General features: G+C 42.3%; 1 protein-coding gene across 1 annotated transcript in view; it reads right to left on the bottom strand.

The window, feature by feature from the left end:
- NRG1 (neuregulin 1) overlaps nucleotides 1–27,053 on the bottom strand; it is a 1,032,063-nt gene that overhangs the window by 1,003,769 nt on the left and 1,241 nt on the right. The gene's annotated exons all lie outside the window — the stretch shown is intronic.

The raw sequence follows: 27,053 nt of genomic DNA, 5'->3' as shown, positions 1-27,053 counted from the left end.
TCTCACGACTTGGTTATAGAGAAATGTCAAAATCCACCCATCCATTATCTAAGTCTCAGCTCCATATTACAACTTTGAAATGTGATCATTCTCTCAATGGAAGAATCAGAAATTAATTTGATGTGTATTGATTTTTTTTAAATTTTCAACCTCCTCCTTTTTCCCTTCCAAAAACATCTTTATTGCTGAACCAATATCCCAGAAATAGACACAGGATCCAGACTCCCTCACAGTCTGTCTCTGGTAAGGAAATAGCTATAAACTATAAATAAGAGCAGTGATTTCCAATCTTCTGAAATGTGCTGTATCTTATCGCTGTTTAATTTCAGGTTACACTCCGGTTCTGCTTTTCTACTTTTCCGTTAGAGTGACCTGAGACCTTAGTGCCAGGCACAAAGCACTGTTCTCATTGTTCTGATAGAGTCTAGGGTCCCTAAGAGAGCAGACAACGCTGTGAACTCCCAGTCCTTCCCAGGACCTCTCCAGCCTCACCTCTCACCTCTTCCGCATTTACACTCTGCTCTCCAGGCAGACCAAATCACGGTGCAGTTCCTCTCCTGGATCTGTGCCTCGTACGGTTACAAATGCTGGACCCCTCCTGACTTGGCATCATAGTAATGAACTCACCAAGCTGTCTACCTGTCCGTCTCCCCTAACTAGACTGGAACTACCAAGGATGGGGAGCATCGCCTACTTGTCAACCGTGCTGGCATCTACTAGCTCAGTGCCTTGTTAAAATAATGAAGTGATGAGTGAGCCCTCCCAAGCGTGGGTCAGAAGTTCCATCCTCGAGTACCTTATTGGCTTCCATACAAGATTGGGAGCTCCTCAAATGTAGGGATGGGGTCTTTCCTCGCATCACAACTCCTGATCTTGTTTCCAGAACACTGTTGAATAAATATTTGTTAGACAGATAGGTAGGTAAGTAGGTAGGTAGCTAGCTAGCCACATGGGTGGGTGGATGGATGGATAGAGTGTGTGCGTCTCTGGGGGAGAGAAGAACAACACTAAGCACCTGTCAATGAATACTGAAGGCGATGTTAAATGGGATGAATGTCTTCTAGAGCACTAGGTTAGAATAAGTTGACCCTAGAGCCAAACAGCCTCATCTTTCCACTTGGACTCTCTAAGCCTCAGTTTTTTCATTTGCCAGTGGGGTTAATGATAGTCCCAAACCCCACAGGGCTGTTGTGAGGATTAAATGAGCTTTAGAGGAGTGCTTGACGCACCTTAAGCGCGAAAATCTTGTAAACCAGGAAAACGTGTGTGACTGCCACTTACGGTTTCGAATCTGAAACCTCCTAGTCCTGCCAGAAATGACACATGTGGTAATTTCCTCTCAAAAGCCTGTTAGAAGACACCATTCTGAATGAATCACTGAGGCATGGAATTCAATTCCATCTAGTCACCTCGGTATTTAATCAGTTATTTTCCCAGGGAAAGAGACCAAGGTAAATGTCATAAAAACCAACTTACAGAATCTTCTAGCAGTTCCCAAACCCATACTCACATCGTGGTAATTTGCCCATAAGCCAACCACCAAAGAAACTGAACGTGAAGGAAACAATCTAGTGAGTGTTCTGCCAGAGAAGGAAATTACTGGCCTTTTTTTCTCTTCCTTTTTTTTCTTCAGAATAAAAAAATGAGCATTTCAAGGATTACCATATTAAAAGGACCACACCAGGAGAATTTCCTTTTTTTCCCCAGCCACCTATTTTTCAGAGACGTTCTATTCTACAACATTTAGACCACCTCCCCCCGCTGTCCTCCAATCCAAGTCAAGGTAGGAACTGCTGAGGCCTCGGAGCAGTGAGCCATCCGACACTTTCCTGGAAATGCAAATTAGAGAGGGAAAGAGATTTTTTTTTTTTAATGCAAAGCTCCTAGCCTGAAGAAAGACAGTACCTCCCACGTGTATCCACCTCCTCCTTCTCTCAATCCTGGCCTCTCACATCCAAAAGGCTTTTAACATTTTCTTTAAAGCAGCCCAGGAATCTGCCCAATAGCTTGTTACTACTGGGCCCAATTTGTCCCCAAGTTTGCAATTAATGCAATAATTAAAGCCCTTCTGAAGGGCTCCAGAGCCTCCAGAAGAGGCTCTCTTTCTATAGAAACACAATAGGAGGCACATTTAAAAACTATATTTCCATCGCCAACAACGTGGCAGCGTTCCCAAATAGCAACAAGACGGTAAGAAAATTACCTGGGGGATGGGGGTCCCTAAGGGGGCGCTAACGGCGGAACAGAAACTCCTCTCAGCGTCATCCACGCTCTGATGATACCCCTGCAGCAGAGAGAACTCAGGTGAAGATGGAGCAAATCAGCAGAATTAAACAGCTGGGGGCCCTGGGTCACATCACACCTCTTCATTAATGCATCCAGGATGACGGCAGCGTAACACAACAAAACCACAAGAATTAAAGTTTACAAAAGAAAGAAAACCCATGCTTTTCTATAGTGACTGAGAACTTAAAAGATTTAATAAAGATCGACCATAGTAATCATTGATTTTCAAACACAGGTCGGGACTAAAGAGTCCTGGGTGCAAAGCGTTAGCTTTCCGGCTCCAGACCGTGTCACCCTACAGAATGGCATAAAGGCAAGCTGGTGTTGGAAGAGGCCCTGGGTTTAAAATCCAGCTCTGACTTTGACTATATTCACGGATGAGGACGTTTGGGTCACATATTTATATTTTCTGAGCCTGTGTTTCCTTCTTATACAATGGGGGTAACAGAGCTTTCTTGCAGAACTGTTGGAAGGCTCAGGACCACTGCAGATACAGAAAGTGCCCAACCATTCACGTCTGTTCCTCTCTGTGTGTTACCAAGTTTCTTTGCTTAACCAAACTTTCGTCGGGCTCCTGAACCTTCTCCTAGGTCCATCTGTGCAGTTCTTTGTAAAACCTAGTTTTAGCACGAACCCTTCTAAGTCAGTTTAACAAGAACTCTCCTCCCCTTGGTATCTGATTGGCTCTGTATCCTCCACTCCACCCCCAGCTGATGTCTGATCACCCCAGCCTGTCTTCAGCAAGAATCCTCTCTGGTCATTTTAGCCAGAATCCCTATTACCCCATGATTCCTCTTAGTAATTTCCCATCCACTGCCTCCACCCTGCTACTTGCTTGGCCATAAATCCGCACTCACCGCTTGCCCATGCTGTATTCAGAACTGAGTCCAGTTCAATACTGAGGTCTCTTTTCCCTGCTGCAAATGTCCTGAATAAAATCTGTTTTTACCGCTTTAACTACTGCCCAGCTCTGGTTTCTCTTTGACTGCCGCCCCCTGCCATGTATGGTCCACCACCAACCTAACCACCCTCAAGAAAGCTTATTCTGACCCTTCCAGGTAAAAATGAGCTCCAGCTCCTCTGAATACTTCTATCATTTATCCGTGACTTGATCATTTGACGTTTTGCCAAAAATAATCTCGTAGTGTAGTTATTTTCCGAGGCCCAGATACTTCCCAATGAGACTATAAACACACTGGTCATCAACCATACTTTCTTTATCCACCCCAGTCCCAAGCAGAGTCTCTGACCTTGATTAATTCCTAATCTATTAAGTTTTGCCAGTTGATTGTGGTGTGTTCTTTTTCCCTCTCCTGAAGAAGTTAGCAACTGCCATGCCTGAATTTGCAATTCAACCACCATTTCCCTCTCCATGTGCTTGCGTCCTCCTTTGGGGTCTCTCGACTCGGCACAAAGAATCTACTGAAACAGTTCATTTTTTTCTCACTATAATATTAACTTGAATTAAAATATAATGTATACTAACTGCTGTTTTAGAGGTTAAAGATGAAAGTTCCAGAAGACTATTGCAGGAAGAAACCTTAATGAACTGGTAAAACAATCCCTCCACCTGGCTCTGGAAAACTTCCCAGCCAACTTCTTAACAAGCTTTCACTATCCATTATACCTTCTCTCTCTCTCACATTTTCCACCTTTCCCCACCCTGGACGTGTGTTCCCAGGGATGGCTGGAGGACGTCCCTACACACAGTTAATTCCTTCACCACTCATTTAAATCATCTCTTTTTCAAAGGAACCCAACAAATCTTAGAGTGAGTTAATTGATTGCTTCTTCCCCATAAGGGAATTCCCAGGAGTGGGAGGCCTCGACTGCAGGGGGATTACTGCTGCTTCCCTCTGCGGGAGAAGGAAGGAAGGGGGCTCTGAGCAACGAGGGTGGTCAGGGAGAAGTTAGGTCAAAAACGACAAATGTCTACCACACTGCAAAAGAGCAGAGCATTTTCTCCCTGCTTCTCTTTTCTTTCAGCCGATAATCCTGATAATTATTTTACAGGGAAAGGTCACATTCTCCTAATCAGACTTTTGAGTTGTGAATGAAATAAAGTTGAAAACATCTACCTGTTCTCTTTGCTTTCTGGTTTTCTTCCCATCATCTCAACCTGCAGCTCACTCCTCTGATTTCCATCTCCAAAAATAGAAAAGAAGGGGAAGATTGGGAGGAGAAAGCCACCCACCAGAGGAAGCAGAGCTGTACTTTGGAGAGTCCCTCACCTACTCAAAGTGTGGTACAACCTACACACCTGCCCGAAAATTACACACATCTGTGCCCTCTGCCCCATGAAAGCCCTGCTCCTAACTAGACAAGGTGCCACATGAAAGTATTTCACATTTGGAGGAAAAAAAAAAAAAGTGCAATAAGTCATGCTTTAAAACACTCTACTAGGTGCTGCTGGAGACCCACAGATGTGTAACCTTCAATCTCCCACCTGCAACCTAACCAGGAAAATAAGCACATAGACACCATCATCCAGAGCTAACTGCATAATGGGTACCAAACAAATAGTAATGGTAATAATACTGGATCCTCTCTGGACTGTGTTATTGGCTTGAAGGTGGGGGGAAGGGTACTGATTCTGTGTCCTGCCCTTCACACCTCCCTTCCTCTCTGGGGTTCCCTGCTGAGGGGCATGAACACAATAATTGGCATCATTTTTATAGATAGGTGGACAAGTTTAATTTTTTTGATGACTTCCAAATCCAGAACTCCTTTGGTAAACAGTGTCTGGGTACAAAGCTTAGCCACAGAGTCTCCCTGAAGTTTCCTACTTTCTCCAGTCCAATCTAGCCTGGGACTGTGGAGCACGCCCACAGCCCTGCAGCAAACCAACCTCACTGAGCGCCGACACAGACCCCCGAGCATTGCGCTGGGGTTCTGGGAGGGTCCCAGCCACGCTGTGCGCAGGGAAGGCCGGGGGGCCTGCCACGCATAACAGGCAAGGAGTCCTCCAGCCGTCCGTGGGAACACAAGCCCTTTCACACTTGGCCACAGACAGGGAAACAGGGCCCAAAAGGACACAGGGCCCCATGAAGGACAGCCTGAATCAATCATCCGACCAACTCCTCCTAACACGGGAGGAACTTGTGAGGAGGAAGGTGGGAAGAGGAACCCAAAGGATTCCCTTATTTTCTCTTCCCCCTTCCCAGCGACGAATTCTGGATATGTTTCATTCCTCTGACCTACAAGTGTTTCTTTCGTTCTCGAATTCATTCCATCCCAGTAATGATAACGAAGTCTAACTAAGGAAGACTCACAGTTATCTCATGCCATTAGACATGTAGGAAACAGACACGCAGAGATGTTCCACCAGCCCCTACTACAAAGTTAGCTGGATGAGGCCCTAAAGGATGGAGAACCTGACTTTTTCTCATTTATTTACCCATTCATTTATTCATCACTGCACCTATATCACATCACCTGGACCCAGCACATTAAAGCAATCTGCAGACCAAATGAGACCTCGAAATGGATAAACAGGAACCCAGGAAAGCAGGGCAGCAGGTGGAACCGATAGGCATTGAAAATGCAAAGGTTGCAACATTTGTCTTGTCTTTTTGAAACAAGGCTGGAAAACCACAAGGCCTAAGCCCGTGACAGCCTTCATCATGACATTTTCAGGAGCCCTTCATTCACAGGAGACGAATGCATTGTTTTGAAGGACAGCTCATTTTCAGTTAGCTGCGCAATATCAACCTACACAGGTTTTTTAAATTATCATTATTTTAAAATTAAGGTGAAAAGTGTTCAAATGCCACAGAGCTCCTGAGCTTGTGAAAATCTGGAAACCTCTCCCATGACCACAAATGACCTGCCCCCATCCACCAACTGCCCAACTTATTTTGATGGCTTCATTTACCCTGGAAGTGCCAGCCCACGTCCTGTGTTGGAAAAGTCATTTGCTCTCGGAAGGTATTCTCTGGTCATTCCCTCTTCTCCTTAAAGCCCATCGTGTGGTCAGAAAAAGACAAGAACTCAGGCTAAACCCCAAGGTGACCTTTCTTCCTTCTGATTCACAAACTACTTTGGGAAACGATGGCCTTTCTGAGACCGCTGAGCTGACAGATTGTAAAATACGAATCTGCACCATAAGGGTAAGGTCCTTATTCAGCAATGTATCCGAGTGTTTGGCTCATAATAAGCGCTCACAGCATATTTACTGGGGGAAAAAAATGACAATGAATATGGAGACTGTAAGCAGTGCTCTGCATACTCTGTGGGCTTTTAACACTTTGTTGAGTTAATTAAAACAGTGGACATCCTTAGGACACTGCTTAGTAAAGGTCACAACATAGCATTGAATTAATGACTGTGTAAAGCCATACGCTATAAACTATCAATAGTTATCAATGATTCAGGGCTGAACATACTGCTTGGTTGGTTGATTAGTTGGAGAAGCATTTGTTTCATCCCTACATATCTACAAAGTGTTACAGATGCATTTGAAACGAATGGCATGAAAGACCCATACTTCCTTAAAACATTGCCAACTACAGGCTCTGCAGACGTAAGTTTGCCCTCACACTACAGCAACTACCTTAGGTAGCACCTGCTGAGTTATGAGGTTAAAAATGTAGAAATTAATGCAATGTTGCTTATATTCCATTTCCAAGATTCTGGTTCACTAATTCACTTAAGGCCAAGACCAGACCCAGGTAAGCTGAAGAACCTTCATTAAGATAAATTAAAGTCGGACAGACCTCTGGGAGTGGACAGGAAATTCCTTCGATCTGCTAAGAAATGTCTGGGAGCTAAACAGATTAACGTGGCATTGTAAAAGGATTTCTCAAATCAACAGCTCTGAGAGTTTATTCCTTTTACGTGTAAGTAGGCAAATATCCTGTCCAGCAAATAAACATACAAATGAAGAAAAGAACCAAATCACATAAACTGGGGAAATAGTAAATCATCATCATAATAGCATTACAACAAGAAGAAGAATTGTAATGATTTTCCATCTTCTAATCCAGAAGCAATAACACGTCAGATAAATTTACAATATACTTAGGTACTGCAATAGTTTTAATGGGTGGTCGCTATTAAACGTTAGTAATAAAAAATGTAAAAGCAATTAAGAATGAGACCAGAGGCATGAACTTCAAAGAATGATGGCCAAACAATATCATCGCAAATAACTATGTTACTACAGACTCCCAACAGGATATGAAAAAAACCCTACCTCAAGATAAAAACAAAGGCACGTTTTCTGATAATAGCATTGAAGCCAGGGTATTATTCTATTTTCTCCTACTGAAACAGAAATCACATTTCTTCCAAGGAAGAGTGTTGATATACATTTTTTTCATTCCCCCCCCCCCAAAAAAAACATAGTAATAACTTCTCCCCCATTTGGTGAGGTTCTTTTGTGAGAGTTTTATTATCTCTAGTGGCAGGTGGGCCTGTGTTTGTTGTACAGAAGTTATCCAAGGAAGGGGCAAATGTCTAGTATTAATTGATACACTCCCTGTTCTAATTATTTTTCCAACTCAAGATACACATACGCAACATGCTTCTACAAACAGTTTTTAACACACTCTGAAAACATAAAATGAAACAATCCCATTTACCTGAAGAGTGTTATCTTAATGAATATGCTCTCTAAAGGTTGCTTGTTTGTTTTGTTTTTTTGGTTTGCCCCAGCAGAGGTGCTTTCTCCTTCCTGGGAGAAGTTCATAGATCTAAACACTTGTGACACATTTGTGACACGTTACGCCTGTATTCTGGTTAAGTGTACACCTACCTTTTCTCCTCAGCTGGATAATAAATTCGTCACACTTCTCCATATCCCACTTAACAACAATTGTACCACGCCAGGAGCAGTGAGTGATCAATAAATAAGTATTTGTGGAATTAGGGAGGGCAGGGAATACATACTACTGCTTTCATTATTTACATTATAATCGTCATCACATACAGTGCCTTTCATTTTTTTCTAAGAGCCAAGTAGAGAAAACCTGCGTTTAGTACACAAGGAAACTTTCTAACAAGACTGATTTGGTTCTGCATCCCAGCTTCACCACTCATTTAGCTGTGTGTCTTGGGCAAATACCATAACTGCACTGGGAGAGTTTCATTTGTAAAATGGGTATAATGATGGCAACCTCTGGATTATTACCAGGATGTAGTGAGATAACAAACAGGAAGGGCTTAGCACAGAACGAGCACACCAAATAAGCTCAAATCATTCGTAGTGAGAAAATAGAAAGCAGCATTATGTCCACTTTTTGTAGTTACCAAGGTTGGTTTTCGTCTTGCTCAATTCCCTAAGATATTCTAAATGCAAAACAATCCACTCTCGGCCTGGTTGCACAGAGCCCACCGCAAGACGGGAGCTCTTCCCCAAGCCCAGAGCCTACAACGGTCGAGCAGCCATCGTGCACTCCAGTTGGGCAAGTGGAGTCTGGCAGGTTGATCTTTCTCTACGTGTTGGAAGCTTCCCTCAAAGTCATTCTTGGATTAAGGCCATTGCAATTCCCCTCCCCAAGGGCACCTGCCCCAATCAGGGTTCAGTGTGAGGGGGTCTCCACTCTCCTCCCCGGGGAGTCTCAGACACACTCTCTCAACCCCCTTTCCACCATCTCGTCTGCCCGCATGGTACCCGCTGCTCTTCTGAGAGCATCCTTACTTGGTGTCCCATTATTATTCATTCTTGGTGCCAGTCCCGGAGTTCATCTGGGTAGGGCATGTTATCATTTAACTTTTCTAGGAAAGATTTTCTTTTTTCCCCTTCACGCTCAGTGTCTTTCACCTGCCACCATCTACAGCATCCTGCAGAAAGAACCCTCGCTGCAGAGCCAGCACGGCTGAGCCTGGACACCCGCTCCTCTGTGAGCAGGCAACTTCCCAAACATGGTTCACACGGAGGGAGGCTGCCTCGGGAAGCAGTGCAGCTCAGCCCTCAGAGAGCATCAAACACCCGGAGAGCGGTAGGTCTGGGGCGGACTCCGCAATCTGCGGTGTTAATGAGCGCCAGGCTGGTCCAGGCTGCTGACCCACCCATCACCCTTGGAGGAACACTCTGTTAAAGAACCTTTGGTGTCACAGATTAAAAAACAGGAACTCGTGAAGGGAATGGAGAGCACAGCACTCAAGCAGGTGATGCTCACCTTTACTTCTGCCTCTACCACTACTTCCTGCCGTGTCCCCAGATACACTGCATCCTCCCTGCTGCCATTCAGGCTCCACGGTGACCACCCCTTACTCTCCCAATTAGCATAAACAGGGCACTTACTATGACCTAGGTGCTCGAACTACACTATCACAGCCCACACTCCCTCATCTCTAAGAGAGACACATTATTTGCATTGTGCATCAAGTTTAGAACCATCAAGGAATGTTCCCAAGGTCACAAGTGACGGAGGTAGGTCCAGGGAGCAAGGCCTGACCCTTAAGCTGGGTGCTAAGTCCACTCCCGCCTCCAGATCGTCCCTTCTGGACCCCATCAGGTCTCATTTCCTTCCTAGAGAAATATTAATGTCCATGTGTGGTGTCTGCCCATTTAGACACGCACTTGTTAGCACAGACCTTTTAGAGAAACAATATCAACTCTTAACAGGATAACCTGGCTTGTTCCTTGCAATCTGTTGAAGACACGGTTTTGTCCAAATGGATCTGACTTCAACACCCTCAAAATGCATCCAGGTCTCCCCACCCAATCACCCATTTGGACACTCTGTGAAGATAAATAGGAAAGTGTCCACTAGCAAACGTGGGTGCTCCCCACGACAAAGAGGGCAAGATGGCCTCGCTCAAAGGATGGTGTCACTAGAATTCTCCCCGGCTGCACTGCTCTGATCCTCGTCATGGTTCTAACAGAGGAAATCAAGTGAACCGAATGCAAAAAGATGTTCTGCCTCCCAGCAGCTGCCTGACCTTTAAAGTTCTATAAACCTCTTTGAATCTTGGGTTAAAATTGGAAGAGAGTGATATACCTCGCAAGATGGTGTTCAGGAATAAAGGAGGTAAAATATGTAAAGAATGTTCGGCACATACGAGAAACTCAGTAAATTCTAATTCTCTCTTTTCTTACCCAGCTTCTGATTTTCCAGAAAATCCTCAACTTTACGCATTGAAAACACATTAGGGACCCAGAGTCCAAGGACTCCCAGATCACCTGAGGAGAGTTCCCAAAACGCAGAGTCTCAGGACAAAACCCTGGACCAAGTGAATTATTAGCTCCAGGAGTTAAGCCCAGGGATCTGTATACTCTAATGTACAAACCCTGCTTGCAAACCACCTGTTTGTCCAAGATCAGAACATGTGGTCCAAAAACCCATCTGTGGTTCTATGGGGTGAATTAGACCAAGGGGCCTACTGCTAAGGTCAAAGGTTTCAGAACTGTTGTTCTTATTGTTTTGGAGATTTCCTTTTCATCCCTTCCTCCATTTCTTTTGATTTATAAATGTACAGTTTTCATAAATCTGATTCTTAGCTTACGTACACTGTATTAAAATTAGGCAAACCCAATGTAAAAAAAAAAAATCCTTGCACGAAAACACTATTATTGCACAGAAAGTAAACAAATGAAAACAGAAAATTCAAAACCATTCTTCCTATGGTAGCTCCAAGTCCTCATGCAAATACAGGTATGAATGCATCAATTCAGCAGCTGACTAGACAATAAAAAGACTGTATATAGACGGGCAGGAGAAACGCATTCAGTTACTGTCAGAATAATAACTTTGCATTTCTTGACTGGCGCTCGTTAAAATGCCCAGAGCTTCAGATAAAGGTAGCTCTAACGCATGGTCTGAGGACTTTTAGACTCAAATATTTTTAATTAGATTGATAGATGTCATTTCTCAAGTCCTTACGTGACGAAGCATTAAATTCCCACGGGACCCAGGTACTTACTAGAGAGACAGTAGTTAGTTCTCAAGTCAGCATGTCAAGAAATATTTGAACCACTATCTGTCACTGAAGTGGCTTATATGGTACGTAGAAAAGAACTCTTAGCCAAAGGGAAAAACACTAATAAAAGGGTGACCTTCAGCAACACTTTAGTTACACTATATGTAACAATTTGATGATTTTTTAAAAAATCATATCTTTATACAAACTACCCATTAGATCCTTCAAGTAGAGTCCCTCTTCCCAACCCCATGTCAAAAATGGTTGCGTTTTTATATATTTATTCATTTATTTTTGGCTGCGTCGGGTCTTTGTTGCTGCATGTGGGCTTTCTCTAGTTGACACGAGCAGGGGTACCACTTCCTTGTGGTACCCGGGTTTCTCATTGCAGTGGCTTCTCTTGTTGCGGAGCACGGGCTCTAGGCGTGCGGGCTTCAGGAGATGTAGCACACAGACTCAGTAGTTGTGGCTCACGGGCTCTAGAGCGCAGGTTCAGTAGTTGCGGTGCACAGGCTTAGTTGCTCTGCGGCATGTGGGATCTTCCTGGACCAGGGCTCGAACCCGTGTCCCCTGCATTGGCAGGCGGATTCTTTTTTTTTTTTTTTTAAAGGCTCTGGTTTTGTTTTGTTTTATTTATTTATTTATTTTTGCCTGTACTGGGTCTCCGTTGCTGCACCCGGGCTTTTCTCTAGTTGAGGCGAGCGGGGGCCACCCTTTGCTGCGGTGCACTGGCCTCTCACTGCGGTGGCGTCCCCTGTTGCGGAGCGCCGGCTCCAGAGCGCAGGCTCAGTAGCTGTAACGCACAGACCCAGTTGCTCTGTGGCATGTGGGATCCTCCCGGACCAGCACTCGAACCCGTGTCCCCTGCATTGGCAGGCGGACCCCGAACCACTGCGCCACCAGGGAAGCCCAGCAGGCGGATTCTTAACCACTGCACCACCAGGGAAGTCCTGGTTGCGTTTTTAAAATGGCTTCCTGCTACCTAGGTTCAAATAAATAAAAATATTGCTAAAAGCCAGTCTTGATAATCCAGAAGCTGGCCATGAGTACTTCAACCCACCCCTGTCTGGAGTCCACCCCTGGCACTTGGCCAGAACTCTTTACAAAGCCTCCATGCTGTTAACAAACTATGTGCACTTTAAAATGCAAAAAATGGTACAAATGAACTTATTTACAAAACAAAAAGTCACAGATGTAGAAAACAAACTTATGGTTACCATGGGGGAAAGCGGGGGCAGGGGAGATAAATTGGGAGATTGGGATTGACAAATACGCACTACTATATATAAAATAGATAATTAATAAGGACCTACTGTATAGCACAAGGAACTCTACTCAATACTCTGTGATGACCTAGATAGGAAAAGAATCTAAAAAAGAGTGGATATATGTATATGTATAACTGATTCACTTTGCTGTACACCTGAAACTAAAAACATTGTAAATCAACTATACTCCAATAAATTTTAAAAATAAAAAATAATAAAATGCAAAGCGTTTGGCAGCAGTCAGCACTCAGGAAGTGCTGCTTTGGGCAAGCTCTCCCTTCCCCACCTTCCGACATGATTTTTCTAGGGACACAGCTGACCGCTTCTTCCATCCTGATTCCTTGCTAAGTCTTCCTTTTCCTTCTCTGGTTGCTCCCTTCCCTGTCACCTCTGTCCCCTCCTCTGCCTCACCATTAAAGGTTGCTGTCCTTCATGCTTCATCTTCTACTCACCTTTCCTCACCCTTTACCCACTTTCCCTCAAGCAACTGTATCTACTCCCTGGGGACAGAAATAACCATGTCCTTGTCCGAAACTCCCATGTTCCTAAATCCAACTCAGACTTCTTTTTCTGAGTTCCAGCCATCCAAGTGCTGACTTGGCATTTCCATTTGCACGGATCACAAACACAGGAAGCTTCACCTCCTTCTGCAGCATTCCCCATCCCCTTCCTGACGCGCACGCAAGGGCTCGTGCCAGACACCCAGGAGCCAGCCTCCACAGCCCCCTTCACAAGCAACCCCCCATCATAGCCAAGTTGAAGAGATGCCTCCAAAACCATCTCGAATCCTCTTGCTTCTCTTCTTCCCTCCTGCTCCCTCTCTAGAGCGAGCCCACATCCTCATCCCACTCGGAGCCCCGAGTTCCCTGCAGGCACCCAACATCCCTTTCTGTCCATTCTCTGCACAACCGCCAGTTGTGACATTTTCAAAATGGAAATTTTATAACTGATGTACTTAAAAACCCTACAGTGGTTTCCCAGGCTTTTACGACAAAGTCCAGAACCCTAAAAATTCCAAAATAATCTGATTTTTCTCCTTACCTCTCAGACCTCAGTCTTGCCTCCTTTGCACTGACAGCCCTCTCTGCTGTTCCTCTTCCCTGCATCAGAAATGGAAATGTCCTTCTCTCTTCCTTTCTCCTCTTCCTCTTCCCACTCCCAACAGAAATGTCTCTTTCTCAAGGAGACTTTCTGATATCTTTCAAACTAAGTTACAGTCTTCTGCTCTATGTTCTCATGATACCTTGTACTTCTGCCCCTATAAAAACTTAGCACAATTATATATATATATCTACAATAATATATATAATATATATCACAATCCCTTATGTAACTGTTAATTCTACCCTATATTAGCTCGGAAAGAGCCATGCCTAATTTCTTCATCACCAGGATTCCAGAAAGCAGTAGAAAGACTAGCAAATAATGGATGCCCAGTAAATATTTGTTGAACCAGTAAATTAGTAAAGTGCACTCACTGCTTCTCTTTTTCTATCACTTACCTACACTGTTAAGCGATCTCATGATTCTCGTAATTTATTTAAGCAACACCCTCAGAATGGCCCCTACAATCTCTCTCACAGGTCAGGAGTACCTAAATCTAAGAGGAAAGGAATAGGATTTGGGGGGCTACACAAATTGATTGAAGAAGTGGTAAATTAACGACAAATTTCTAATCCATTTTAATGAATGAACAGATACGTCCTTGACTGACCTGCAGGTAGGACACTGCCTTAAGCTGTCCTGGAACCCAAGGACCGTGCGGAGCCAAATGGCCCATGATGAGGATGAGGTTGAAGAAGAGTACCACACATATATGATTAGTCTCTACCTTTTACACATAATTTTTTTTAGTTTTGTTTTTTGGTCCCGCCATGTGGCATATGGGATCTTCGTGCCCCGACCAGGGACCGAACCCACACCCCCTGATGTGGAAGCATGGAGTCTTCACCACTGGACCACCAGGGACGTCCCTACACATAATTCTTAAGTATCCTCTGGGGCTTCGCTGGTGGCGCAGTGGTTGAGAATCTGCCTGCCAATGCAGGGGACACGGGTTCGAGCCCTGGTCTGGGAGGATCCCACATGCCGCGGAGCAACTAGGCCCGTGAGTCACAACTACTGAGCCTGCGCGTCTGGAGCCTGTGCTCTGCAACAAGAGAGGCCACGACAGTGAGAGGCCCACGCACCGCGATGAAGAGCGGCCCCCGCTCGCCACAACTAGAGAAAGCCCTCGCACAGAAACGAAGACCCAACACAGCCATAAATAAATAAATAAATTAAGTATCCTCTTTATATTCTCAATATTTAATAAAAAATTTTGAAAGCACAACAATAACATGCATGATGTAGATGCACAAAAGACTAATTATTTTACACAGCTTCACAACCACGCATTTATTGTCTCCATTCACCTGTTACGAGTTGGTTCCTTTTCCTCCTGGGCTGCACAAAGGAAGCACTGGCATACAACCAGTGCATCATAACATTGCCAACAATTCTTACCAACAGGAAGTAGGTGGATAATATTGGCAACTTAATCATTTTCATGGACTTTTCGATAGTATTTTAAAAAGAAATATTACTGAGTACATAATGACAGTTATTTAGCAAGTTCCTGGAAATACAACTATGAAAAACGTTAATAAAAGTGATTTAAAATGGTGGAACGATTACTCATCAATACAGTTAATACACTGGGCAGGTTGAACCTAACAATTTTGCTTTTTACAGGCAGTTTGACCAGCCATTTTTAATTTATCCTACTAAGTAATGTGATCATGAAACCCAATTAAGTCAGCAGTGATAAAGCCTGAGAGTATTTCTCCACAGCCCCTATATCAAAATGATTTGTTAAACACAGAGCTTTAAAAGGCATCCTCAACATGCCAGTGAAAGGCAGTGACTGTGGCCTGACCCTCTGCATTTCCAGTGGTAGCAGATGAAATCAGACATAGTGGGCATCACACCTTAAAGTGTTAGCACAAAACCTTAAAGATTTAGTGAAGTCAGACAGACAGAGAAAGAAACATTGTATGATATCACTTATATGCAGAATCTTAAAAAAAAAAAATGATACAAATGAACTTATTTACAAAACAGAAACAGACTCACAGACTTAGAGAACTTATGGTTACCAGGGGGGAAAAGTCGGGGGGAAGGATAGTTAGGGAGTTGGGGACTGACATGTACACGCTGCTATAAAGGAAAAAAATAAAATAAAATGGATAACCACCAAAGACCTACTATATAAGCACAGGGAACTCTGCTCAGTATTACGTAACAACCTGAATGGGAAAAGAATTTGAAAAAGAATAGATACATGTATACGTATAACTGAATCACTTTGCTGGCCACCCAAAACACAACATTGTTAATCAACTATACTCCAATATAAAATAAAATGTTAAAAGATTTAATGCAAAACCAACTTGCAAAATGCGAAGTTGAGTTGAGCACAAGAAAGAGCACGTAGTTCATATGGTATTTATCTACCGTAAACATGGATGGCTGTTATGTCTGCTCTGCATGTAACTATTCAGCTCACCCACTGCAATGAGGCAGCAAAAGGCAAATCTGTCTCCTTTCCAAAGGACAGCTGAGCCATTAAGAATAAAATGACCATTGCAAATTGGAACCCTGCCTATTTCAACCAATTTGGTCGGAAGTGAGGTTCAGCTATGCCTCAGGTGTCAGCACCAGTCTCTTTCAGAGGAAAGGAAAGACTAGACTATCTTGTGTCTGTCTACTCACTGGCAGAAATAAACTATTGAATTTGCACTGTAATATATTTGGGGTACCACGTGTTACAGCAGTTAGCCTACCCTAACTACGACATCTACTATGAGAAAGGCAATGTTCAAAAGGGACAAATTCCCTTAAGATTCAGTCTTTGTCAGTATTTCTATTAAATACAGCATGTATTCCTTTTCCTTATTAAAAGGAATATACAATCACTACAGAAATTTTAGAAATACACATGAAATTCCTAACATCAATAATTCTAATGCCTCACTGATAACACTTTGTTATATAGCTCTCCAGGCTTTTATTTCTCTTTAGACTGACAGATGGATATAAATAGATAGATAATAGTAAAAGCAATTATACACAGTCTGCATTATAATATTTTTTCACTTGACAATATACTATGAATGTATCTGTAAGTCATTATACTTTCTTCTACAACAAGATTCTTAAAGACAACACAATCCATTATATAGCCATACAGTTTTATGTAACCATCCTCCCACTGAAGGACATAGTCTGGAACAACGGGTAGCAAAGGTACGGAAAGTAGATAGAGAAGCAGACCATTATGGGGAAGAATGAACAGTAGGTGTAAATGTAAAGATCCCTCCAGCCACTTGGCACGTGGGGAGCCATGCCATCAGTGTAGCACGGGGTTCCAGGTAGGAGAAGAAATTGGATAAGAACACTTGGATAAAAGGTGAATGCCTTCTAAGCCATTCTAAGGAGTTCAGATTTTATACTGATGGCAGCTGAAGAGGTTTAAGCAAGGGTATAGTACCATCTTTTCTGCTTCAGAAAGATCATTAGCAATAGTTCACAGAATGAATTTAAGATGACGAGAATCCCTGAGCAAAGATAAGAGGCTATTACAGTAAGGCTGAGAACTGCTACAGAAACAGTGGAGTTGGGGTAGAAGGGAGGGGTCTGAGATGTGTTAAGGAGGTAGAATCGATAAGATCTGGTCACCAAATGGCTATGGGGCAGAAGGAGAGGTTTCCGGTTGGGCTAACTAGGAAGACACTGATGCTACCATATGGTGAGGGGTTAACTAAGCTCTTACGAGCACTTACTACTCTATGTGGCATAGAATAAGCTGTCACTCCAGGAAGCCGCTGGTAGTAACAGCAGTGACTGTAATAGAAGTAGTGATAGCAGTTTCATCATTAGTATCCAAATGTCCAGATGGACTGCAGGGGACGTGATGAGATCCTGTTTAATATATTTACCATGAAGTGTCTATAGGACATTTGGGTGGGTTATCTGGTAAGTGCTTGAATATACTGATCTGGAGCCAGAAAATAGGGTCTGGGCTAGAGATATGGACCGAGGAGCCATGGTTTATAAGCACCATTAGATCTGCTGGAATAGCTGAACTCACCAGAGGCAAAGGAAGGAGCAAAACAAAACTAGACACAACACACTTGAGTCGTGCCCGGCCCATGTGCCACTGCCAATGCCTCTTCATGCAGTGATTTAAAAAGATCAAATTATTTCTCATTTGACAACTTGTTTCTGTATTGCCCCTTCTACTCACAAAAGGACTAAAATATATCATCTTCTTGCCCCAACCATAAATATCATAAGCTGAGAAAGAAGGTCTTTTTACCCAATTCTGCATGAAGGTGGCAACTCTCTCCCCACCATCATCAGAACTGGTGCCATCTGGCTGGAAACCAAGATTTCCCTACTCTCTGTGCTGGTCTCATCCATTTCCACAACAGCACTAATTATTAAAAACTAAAACAGTGTCAGATTTACACTGTTAAAATAAATAAATAAAAATTCATAGTAAAGCACTTTGAATCTTCTTTGTCATTTTATAAAACAAATGACTGAACTTCTTGCTTTAAAAGTTTACAGTTGTAAATTAATAATCATACTTTATAGCTTCAAAGACAGTATCTGCTTCTTGAAAAGACAATGCTCGTGAACACAAATAACTATTTTTGACAGTGTAATAAAATGACCCAAAAGGCAAGGGAGGTGAAAAGCTTTGGAGGAAAGGGGAGATAGTTTTTCACTCTCCTTAAGCTGTCACTCCTCTTTCGGAGTGTCCAAAAAAAGTTTCACAATTGTTTTTCCATGACTGTTCTCCACAGAACAAGACTAAAGTGAGAAGAGAGGAAGAGAAAAGCTCCACGGGCAGCAGCAGAAGGGGTTTGCATGTTGGGTCATTTCTGAGATGACGACCAGATGCAGTTTGAATGGACCATGGAAAGCTCTTTACTTCCACCTTCTCATGCTGCATATTAGGGAATTGAGGCCCAAAGAGGTAAAGTTACTCACCCCAAACCAGCCAGGTACTAAACTACAAAGCTAGAAGTGGAAAGGAGTTCTCCTGACTCTAAGGCTGGGGCACTTTTCACTTGTGAATAAGCTGAGGACACCCCAAGTGTCTGGCTGCAAGGATACTGTCGTCTCCCAGGTGAGGCAAGACATTCACAGCTAGAAAAACTGTTAAACACATCCGTTTTTAAAAAACAAAGATAACATAAGGGAAATTTGAAATGCACCACGTATAAAGTATGGAGTAAAACATACTTTATATGGTGCTCTGTATTCAAAGGCTAGAGTGAGTATTTCTGGCAGGATCGTTATTAGGACTGTCATGGAAGCAGTAGGATATAGCTGCCCCTTGAAGGAGACAGAATTTCCGTGGACAGAAATGAGGGAAGAAGCAGACCCAGGCAGAGGAAGTGGCATGTGGAAAAACGAGAGGATGAGGAAAGTACATGGCCTGTTCATGAAGCAGACTGGATAAAATCGTTCACATAGTACAAGTGACAAAGATTAGGCTTGGTTTGGATTAACGAGGACCCTGAATGTCGGGGTCTAGAGGTAACTATGATGCATCCATTGGAAGTTGGAGCAGAAAACGAGGTCTAATAAAAGTAGTATTTTAGAATGATTCCTCCTCCAGTGCAGGGTCTAACGAAAGTCAGTTTGGAGCAATGGACAGAATAGAGGCAGGGAAATTATAAAAAAGGAAACTTAATGAATAAGTCAAATCAATTAAAAGATGCTGATACTAATCCAAGTATGATAAGGTGTCTCTCTGGACCATGTTGATAGCAATATGAATAGGAGTACAACATTCTTATGGTGACTAAAGGCTAAGTTTAATCTTTAAACCTTTTATTGGTTTTTATTAAGCTATTATCTATTGTAATTTTGTTATCTGGTGGCTTCAGATTCAGGAACCTAAATGCTGGGTAAATTAAGAGTTGAATAGATGAACACCTCTGTTTCTGAGAACTTTTGTTTATTAATGACAGTGTAATTAGGAGCACTAACTTTGAATAGAAAACAACAATACAAAAACTGCTCACCACCACTTCACACCCAGCAGGATGCCTATCATCAAACCAATAGAAAATAATACACATTGGCGGGAATGTGAAGAAATTGGAACCCTTGTGCATTGCTGGTGGGAATGTAAAATGGTACAGTTACTGTGGAAAACACCATGGCAGTTCTTCCAAAAATTAAACATAAAATTACCATATGATCCAGCAATTCCACTTCTGGATACGTATCCAGAAGAACTGAAAGCAGGGTCTCGAACAGATATTTGTACACCCACGTTCACAGAAGCATTACTGACAATAGCCAAAAGGTAGAAACAACCCAAGTGTCCACTGACAGATAAACAATGTGGTACACACATGCAATGGAATATTATTCAGCCTTCAAACGGAATGAAATTCTGACACATGCTACAACATAGATGAGTCTTAAAGACATTATGCCAAGGGAAATAAGCCAGTAACAAAAAGGCAAATACTGTGTGGTTCCACTAAAATGAGGTAAAATATAGTCAAATTATGGAGACAAATTAGACTGGTAGTTGCCAGGGGCTGGAGAAGAGGGAACAGGGAATTATTAATTGGTTTGGAGTTTCAGTTTGGGAAGATGAAAAACTTTTGGAGATCGATGGTGGTGATGGTGGCCTGTGAATGTGAATGCTTAATGTCACTGAACTGCAACTTAGAAATAATTTAAATGGTGAATTTTATGTTATTACAACTTGGGGGAAAAACACACTCACCAGAATAAGCCTGTGGTCCAAAAATGCTTGACATTTTAATAAAATTCCCACCGCAATGAAAGAAAAGTTGCCACGGTTTCTGAGGAAAAGATGTGAGCCATCTCAGTGGATGGGAATGAGGACCTTGGAGGAAAGAGTATCTCAGAGGTGCCCAGACTTGCAAAGAAATATGGCGCCGGGGAAATTTCAAAGCTGTGGTCCTTGTGCGCTGCTGGCACGACAACGAACTCTGAGCAGAACATCGCCGTGCAGGCGGCCACCAAAGAGCCTTCACTGCCAGAATCACCGCCCGAGGACAAAGGCTAATGGCAAATTTTACCTGAAACCACGACAGCTGCCCTTCTCCTCGGTAGACAGAACCTCCGCTCCAGGTCTGCACTGAGCTGCAGCCAGGATGCTCCCTGCGGTAGAAGAAAATGCCGCCACTGCATCTGCTGCTTCACGGATGACACGTCGCCCGTGGTGTCTCCAGGGCCAGCCAAGAAAATGGAGGAAAAGGATCTCACTGTTCACCAGAGCCCAAATGGACAGGCGCCGTCCCACCTAACATTCTAACCGAGAGCTGACAGGATGTTCACGACAAAGGAAAGAAAAAGTGAAAAGTCAGTCACCCAAACTCTTCTCCTATTACTTCTGAGGGATACAAGCAGTCTTTTCCATCTTCAGTTACAAGAACTGAACTTACAGGGCTGACGTGGTGAAACACCTATGGGGGAGATCAGGGAGAACATAGAATTTCTGAGAGCTGAGATCTAGTACCCAAAATAAAATTGGTTGGGATGATTTGGTAATGAGTCTGCTCAAAACAGTGGCAGGGATTCATTGACGATCGAAAACCCCTTCTGTGCTTGGAAGTGTTTACAACACAGGGAATTCTGTTCCCCAGCTGGGGCTATAGAGTACACAGAATACGGAATATTAAAATCCAGGAATAAGTTATGAAAAAACAAATTTTAGGAAATTAAATAACCTTTCTCGGAAGCCCAAAGGTTGATCCAGAGGAGGAAATGGTGTCCTGTTCTAAATGCTACTTCCTACAAAGAGGCTAGCTCACCAAATCAGAGACCTGAAGAGAAAGAATCAGAGGTTTCGCTTGTTTTCTCCAAAATTCAGCCTAGAACAGTGATTGCCACCATCCAACAACACCCTCCAACAAGCATCCGGGATGCTTCACTCATTTATTCATTTGATTATTCAACACGTATTTAACCCAAACAGGTCAGGCAACATGTGTCTATCAAAGAGGAAAAAAGATACAAACTCAATGAGTGATAGTTATAACTCGGTGGTCTTAGTAAGCCCCTCAATTTTTTAGCTTCCTTTGCCTTCACAGCAATTCCCAGGCTAGAGACAAACATTTGGGACGACAGTATTACTGCTGTGACTTTCCAAACGCAGCAAAGCAGAGAGGGCTTCACCTCTCTGATCATGACCCCTCCATGCCCCGGGCTCACGGCTGTGCCCACTACCAAGACCCTAGGGCCCACATCAGGCATGTCCCCTTGTGCTGGGCTCTGTTCAGCTCACACTTGCTGGCACAGTAGAGCGAAAGAAGTAATTCCCTCCTCTAGGTTCTGGGCCTGACCTCCTAACCCTGGCCCCCAGCTCCAGAAGCAGGCAGCACTCGGAGCTGTGCTCTTCTAGTTCCCAGCACACTGACTGGGGCAGACCTCCAAAGCCAGAGCCCTGGGCTTTGTATCAGGGAAGCCCCTGAAATAGAGATGCAATGCCGGTTACCATCTATGTCTTCATAGGAGGGACAAAGAGCCTATCAGGAACTGAAAGACACCTATTGTAAATTCACATCTTCTTTATTTTTGCACCATGCAGCTGGCAGCATCTCAGTGCCGTGAGCAGGGATTGAACCCAGGCCATGGCAGTGAAAGCCTAGAATCCTAACCACTAGGCCACCAGGGAACTCCCAACATTCACATCTTGTGATCTAGGACCTCCATATTCTGACACACTTAGACCCAGACAGCCGAATTCCAAGGTGTCAAGAGAAGACTTGTCAGTGTGGCCATGAGCAGGCATCAGTACATACTTGCTCTCTTGAAGACTCAGATCCACTCATGGGCCCCATCATTTACCTAAAGCTTTACCCTGCAGTGTCCTCACAAAGGAAACAGAGATGAAGGGAAGACACAGCTGAAGCCTGAGTTAGGAACTGATAGCTCTGTCTCCCCTGTACCATCCAAGCTGTGAGTAAACTAAGTTTCTTTTTGTTTTTGTTTTTTTAGTTATTATTAAAAAAAACAAACAGGATATAAATTTGGCTAGATCCTAATGGGGAGAACCAAAGTTAGGATACAGTTTCTCAGGAAACTATTTTCCAAAGGGAAAAATATCCTGGTTCTCTGGAAGACTAAAAAAATAATGTCAATTACCACTTAGGCATCTCTTTCTAGGATGGCTGGGTGGCAAGTCTATGTTGGGGGGGACTATTTCCTAACTATCGGATCTATGCCAAGCAGAGATTCGTCAACCCATTTTAAGCTTTCAACTTCACCAAAATTTCTTTTTTTAAAATCTTCTTCGACCTGTATGGATCATTTGCAGATGGAGAGTCAGGAGACAAGCCTTCAGAAACAGGCTTACCTCAAGCCCATCACAGCCCTAAACAATATGAAAACACAGTAATATGAAATACAGCCTCTCAACTAGCACTTAACTCAATAAGACTCAGGTCTGAATTCTGTACATTTGCAAATAATTCAACTTTAGATTTTAAAATGTGACAGGCTGTATCATTAATCAGCTGCTCAAGTATTAGAAAGTGACTGATATTTGGGAGAGTGGCTAGGTCATACATTCTTTCATAATGTTACTTTCATTTTAACTTAAATTTCATGATAACATAACAGCACAGTAAAATGTGCATGCACAAATTTAGAGCATTCATACATGAATGGAAATCTGTCTACAGTAGCCATTTCTGTTATTTAAAAGTAAGGACATTAAAAATTCATTCTCACTTTCTTATGAAAACTTTGATGAAAACATGTTACACTATTGTTTTTGGTAACAAATTGCATGAGTCCATAAGAGCCCTAATTTTTTTTTATCTTTTGTTTTCTTTACAAATTTTATTATATACTTTCAATGACTAATAATTCATGAATCCCTACCACTGTTTCTCATTATATACTTTGTTTTCATTATCATTCATTTATATAAGGCTAATCAAGATACCCATTCAATCAGAACTATCTATAGACATAATTTTTCCACATCATTTGAGCATATCAAAAACAACCAAACAAAAAACCTAAGTATTGCTAAGTACTGAGGGCAGATGAGAGTTTCAAGATCTTTGGACATCTGGCCAGTTCATCACTTGTCACTGAAATTTAAAAATAGGTTTTAAAAGATGTTACATTTATAATTAAGAGAAAAATAACAGGAAGAAAATGGGCATCGAAGCAAAGGAGATTTCCTGAACAATGAATAGATTGCATTTGACAAGGGCAATAACCCGCCCAATCACGTCTTTTGCTCTCATTTGCTATAAGTATACAGGCCAGCGGAAGCACGGCCCATTGTTTTGACCCTCAGGGCTGTTTAAGCTTCCTGGTCTTACCTAATATATTAAGACATATGGTAAAACTTTCCCTAGATCCAGAGGATTTATAGATCTCCCACAACTGATGAGAACGATCCCCTAGTGCTTGTAATATATTCTGATTCAGATATTTAAATTCACCTTTTAAAATATTTTTATTCCAAAGAGTTGTTTTCCCAAATGACCCATCTTGGTTTCATTTTTTAACATAAATATATATAAATACATACACTGTTTCTCTACTCAACAGAAAGAAGTGTTCTATATACAGTATAGAATTGACAGTAAGATTTATACAGTTTAAAGAGAACCATCACAAGCACTTGGGAAATTACATTTACACATGTATTTATGAAAGACAAGCAGTCAAGCTGTATCTGTTCCTATTGCTATGCCCTTAATATAGCTTTTATTAAGAACAATTCTCTTCAATAGTTGGCTGGAAAATCCCTGCAGCATTTCTGTCATTTTCATAACACCATAAGGTCAGCACACTTTATTAAATAGTTATTGAGAACATGAGAAAAAGAAAGACATTGATCATAAATATTTGATAAACATGTTTGCATTATTATACATTCCAATATGATATACTGAATATTTAGATTGGCTTGTAAGAACACAAGTGATGTACAAATCTTGCATGGCCCAATTAGAGATGTTATTCAACATCAGTATTTTTACTCCTTTTTGGGAATCAGTTACAGCCTAGTATAACCGCAATGCTTTGGAAACTAGAAGTGTAGTACATCAAACAATGATTTGTTTGAATAACGGCAATTTAATTGAACAAAGTAATTGAAATTATTTTGCATTCCAATAAATATAAAACCTAGAAATGTCTTAGCCTGTGTAGTGAGCAAGAGAGAAAGCAAAGACTGGGAAGAATTTAACTGTAAAGGAAGTGCAATTCACACAAACCTCAAACATAAAGCAAACAAGCTATGAGATTCTGTGTTGTCATCTAAAATACACTACACAGTTTTTGTTTCCAAAAGTCCATTGTTCGGAGAAGAGCTTCTTTTTATACAGACTCGACAGAGGAGTTTCTGTTAGATGGGGAGAGGGGGCGGGGAGGAGAGAAAAAATAATTCAGGGAAGACTTCCATTAGCTCAACCCTAAGGCTAATCTGTTGCACGTGTAGTTTCTACACTAGTAAGCAACTTGTAGGAAACTACACTGCAGCTGAGCAAAGGAGAGCTGGAAACTGTTCCCCTGGGTATGATATCACAAAATGACTTGCCTAGATCCCCTCTCCAGCCTAGCATCAGGGCTCAGGCAGGAACACAACCATTGCGCCCCCAGGGCAGCTTCGTGTGGTTAGATGAGAACCCTCTGCTCCATCACTCTCCCCGAAAGCTCCTGACCAGAAGCACACAGGAGCAGCTCGACCACGACAAATCAGTCCCTATTCTTTCTGTACATTTTTTTTTTTCCAATTTGTGTTCCTTTGCCTGGTAGGCTCTGAATGGCATTGTTAAACCAGACCACCCAACTGGAAGAATTCACAAGTTTTCACACACATACACACTTTTACACCCCATATTCCAAGTATGGATTTACTGAGTTTCCATTATATAAAATAGCTTACACTATTTACTTATATCTTACAATGTCACAATAACTACTATGTTCGTAAAAATCCAAGAGAAACTTTGAGCACGATTTCAGTTAGTCTTTAGCTAAATCTATTAGTTAAAGTTTCACGCGGTATCGTACTTTAAAGTACATAACCCTAAAATCACCAAACATACACAATAATTACACAAACCTGAAGCAGTAACTTCATGATTTCTTAATCAACTACATTACACGCAGATTTCCAGTTCATTAAAAAAAAAAACCCTGCTTTGTTTAGCATGCCACAACTTACAACTATGTATTTCCTTTGACTGGCAAACAAAAGGGCAAAACTACCTTTAGTGAAGCTTTTTCGGCTTAGAAGCACGAAAATAGTATTTCTCCAGACAACATGAATTTTCCATTATCCAAGCGTCCTCTGGACCCTTATAAGAAGTTTACCCCTGAAAACTGACATCTCTTTCTAGTTAGAAGGCGTAACTAACACCATGGCTTATCTAGCAACACCCCACCCCCATCCTAGGCATCACTGCCAACTACGATCCCCTTTATATTAACTTCCACCACGTGCAGTAGATGATCCACAACTCACATGGTTTGCGGTAAAAGCAAAATCCTTCCTCAACTGCATGCAATAAAACACGTGAAAATGGGATGACAGCGTGGCTTAAAATGTTTTGTTTCAGATTCTCTAACAGAATAACATATGATGCAGTACAATGGTGAGGAGCTTTTGTGTTTCCTAATAAGACAGCTCCCAGCAGAGAGTTTCCCATGTTTTATAGTGACATCTATCAGCCAGACCCGGGGAATCCCAACGTCACTCAGCTTTCTTCAGCACCACTGTTTGAGAACAGCTTCCGGCCACAGAGTGGTGCAATCTTAACAGGTCTCTGGCGCACAAAGTGCATTGTGAAAATAAGGCAATGGAGGATAAGCAATGCTCTTCCCTGACGTCAAAACCAAATCGTTAGGCATTAATTAACCGCAGGCTACAAGCATCAGAAATGCCAATCAGAAATTTAAATAACTGGCCATCAGCTGATACGAATTGAAAAGAGCTGACACACTTTGCATCACAGGCAGACTGAGCATGGCATGGTGCTGAGTTTTGTAAAAATTCAATTAACCCAGCCATCTATCAGACGTATACATCAAGACCAGGGGAAAATCTATTATGCATGTTAGAATTTGTGATGTGTAATCATGTTAATTTTTGGTTTGAGAAGAAACCCCTCTATGTTTTAGTGATTACATGATCATCAGGAAATTACACAAATATTTAGAACCTAGAAATTACTTTATGAATGGCATAAACGTAATGCTACTTCAGAAATGTAATCAGATTATCATCTGATTTCTCAGACCTGATAATACTAAAGAGACTTGGGAAGAACCCTTTGCAGTGGTAAAATCGGGAAAGGTCTTTGAAACTCGATTGTTAAACTTATCTTCCGAAATTCTCCTTAAGGGCCTACATGTGAAGCTCTATAATGACGCTCATCTGTTCTGACGCACTGACGTGCCAAAGCATACTCCAAACGAAAAGACTGTGAAAACAAAAATTCTTGACATGATGTCACCAAAAAGAAAACACCCAACTTTATACTTCTCACGTACACATTTTCACAAGGTGCAGACTGCACCTGTCTGTTCGGACAATGAGTTCGCCAAAAACTCTGCCACATC

The sequence above is a fragment of the Eschrichtius robustus genome, chromosome 21, assembly GCF_028021215.1.
Source record: "Eschrichtius robustus isolate mEscRob2 chromosome 21, mEscRob2.pri, whole genome shotgun sequence".
NCBI classification, from domain to species: Eukaryota; Metazoa; Chordata; class Mammalia; order Artiodactyla; family Eschrichtiidae; genus Eschrichtius; species Eschrichtius robustus.
This window is presented reverse-complemented; position numbering and strand designations above follow the sequence as displayed.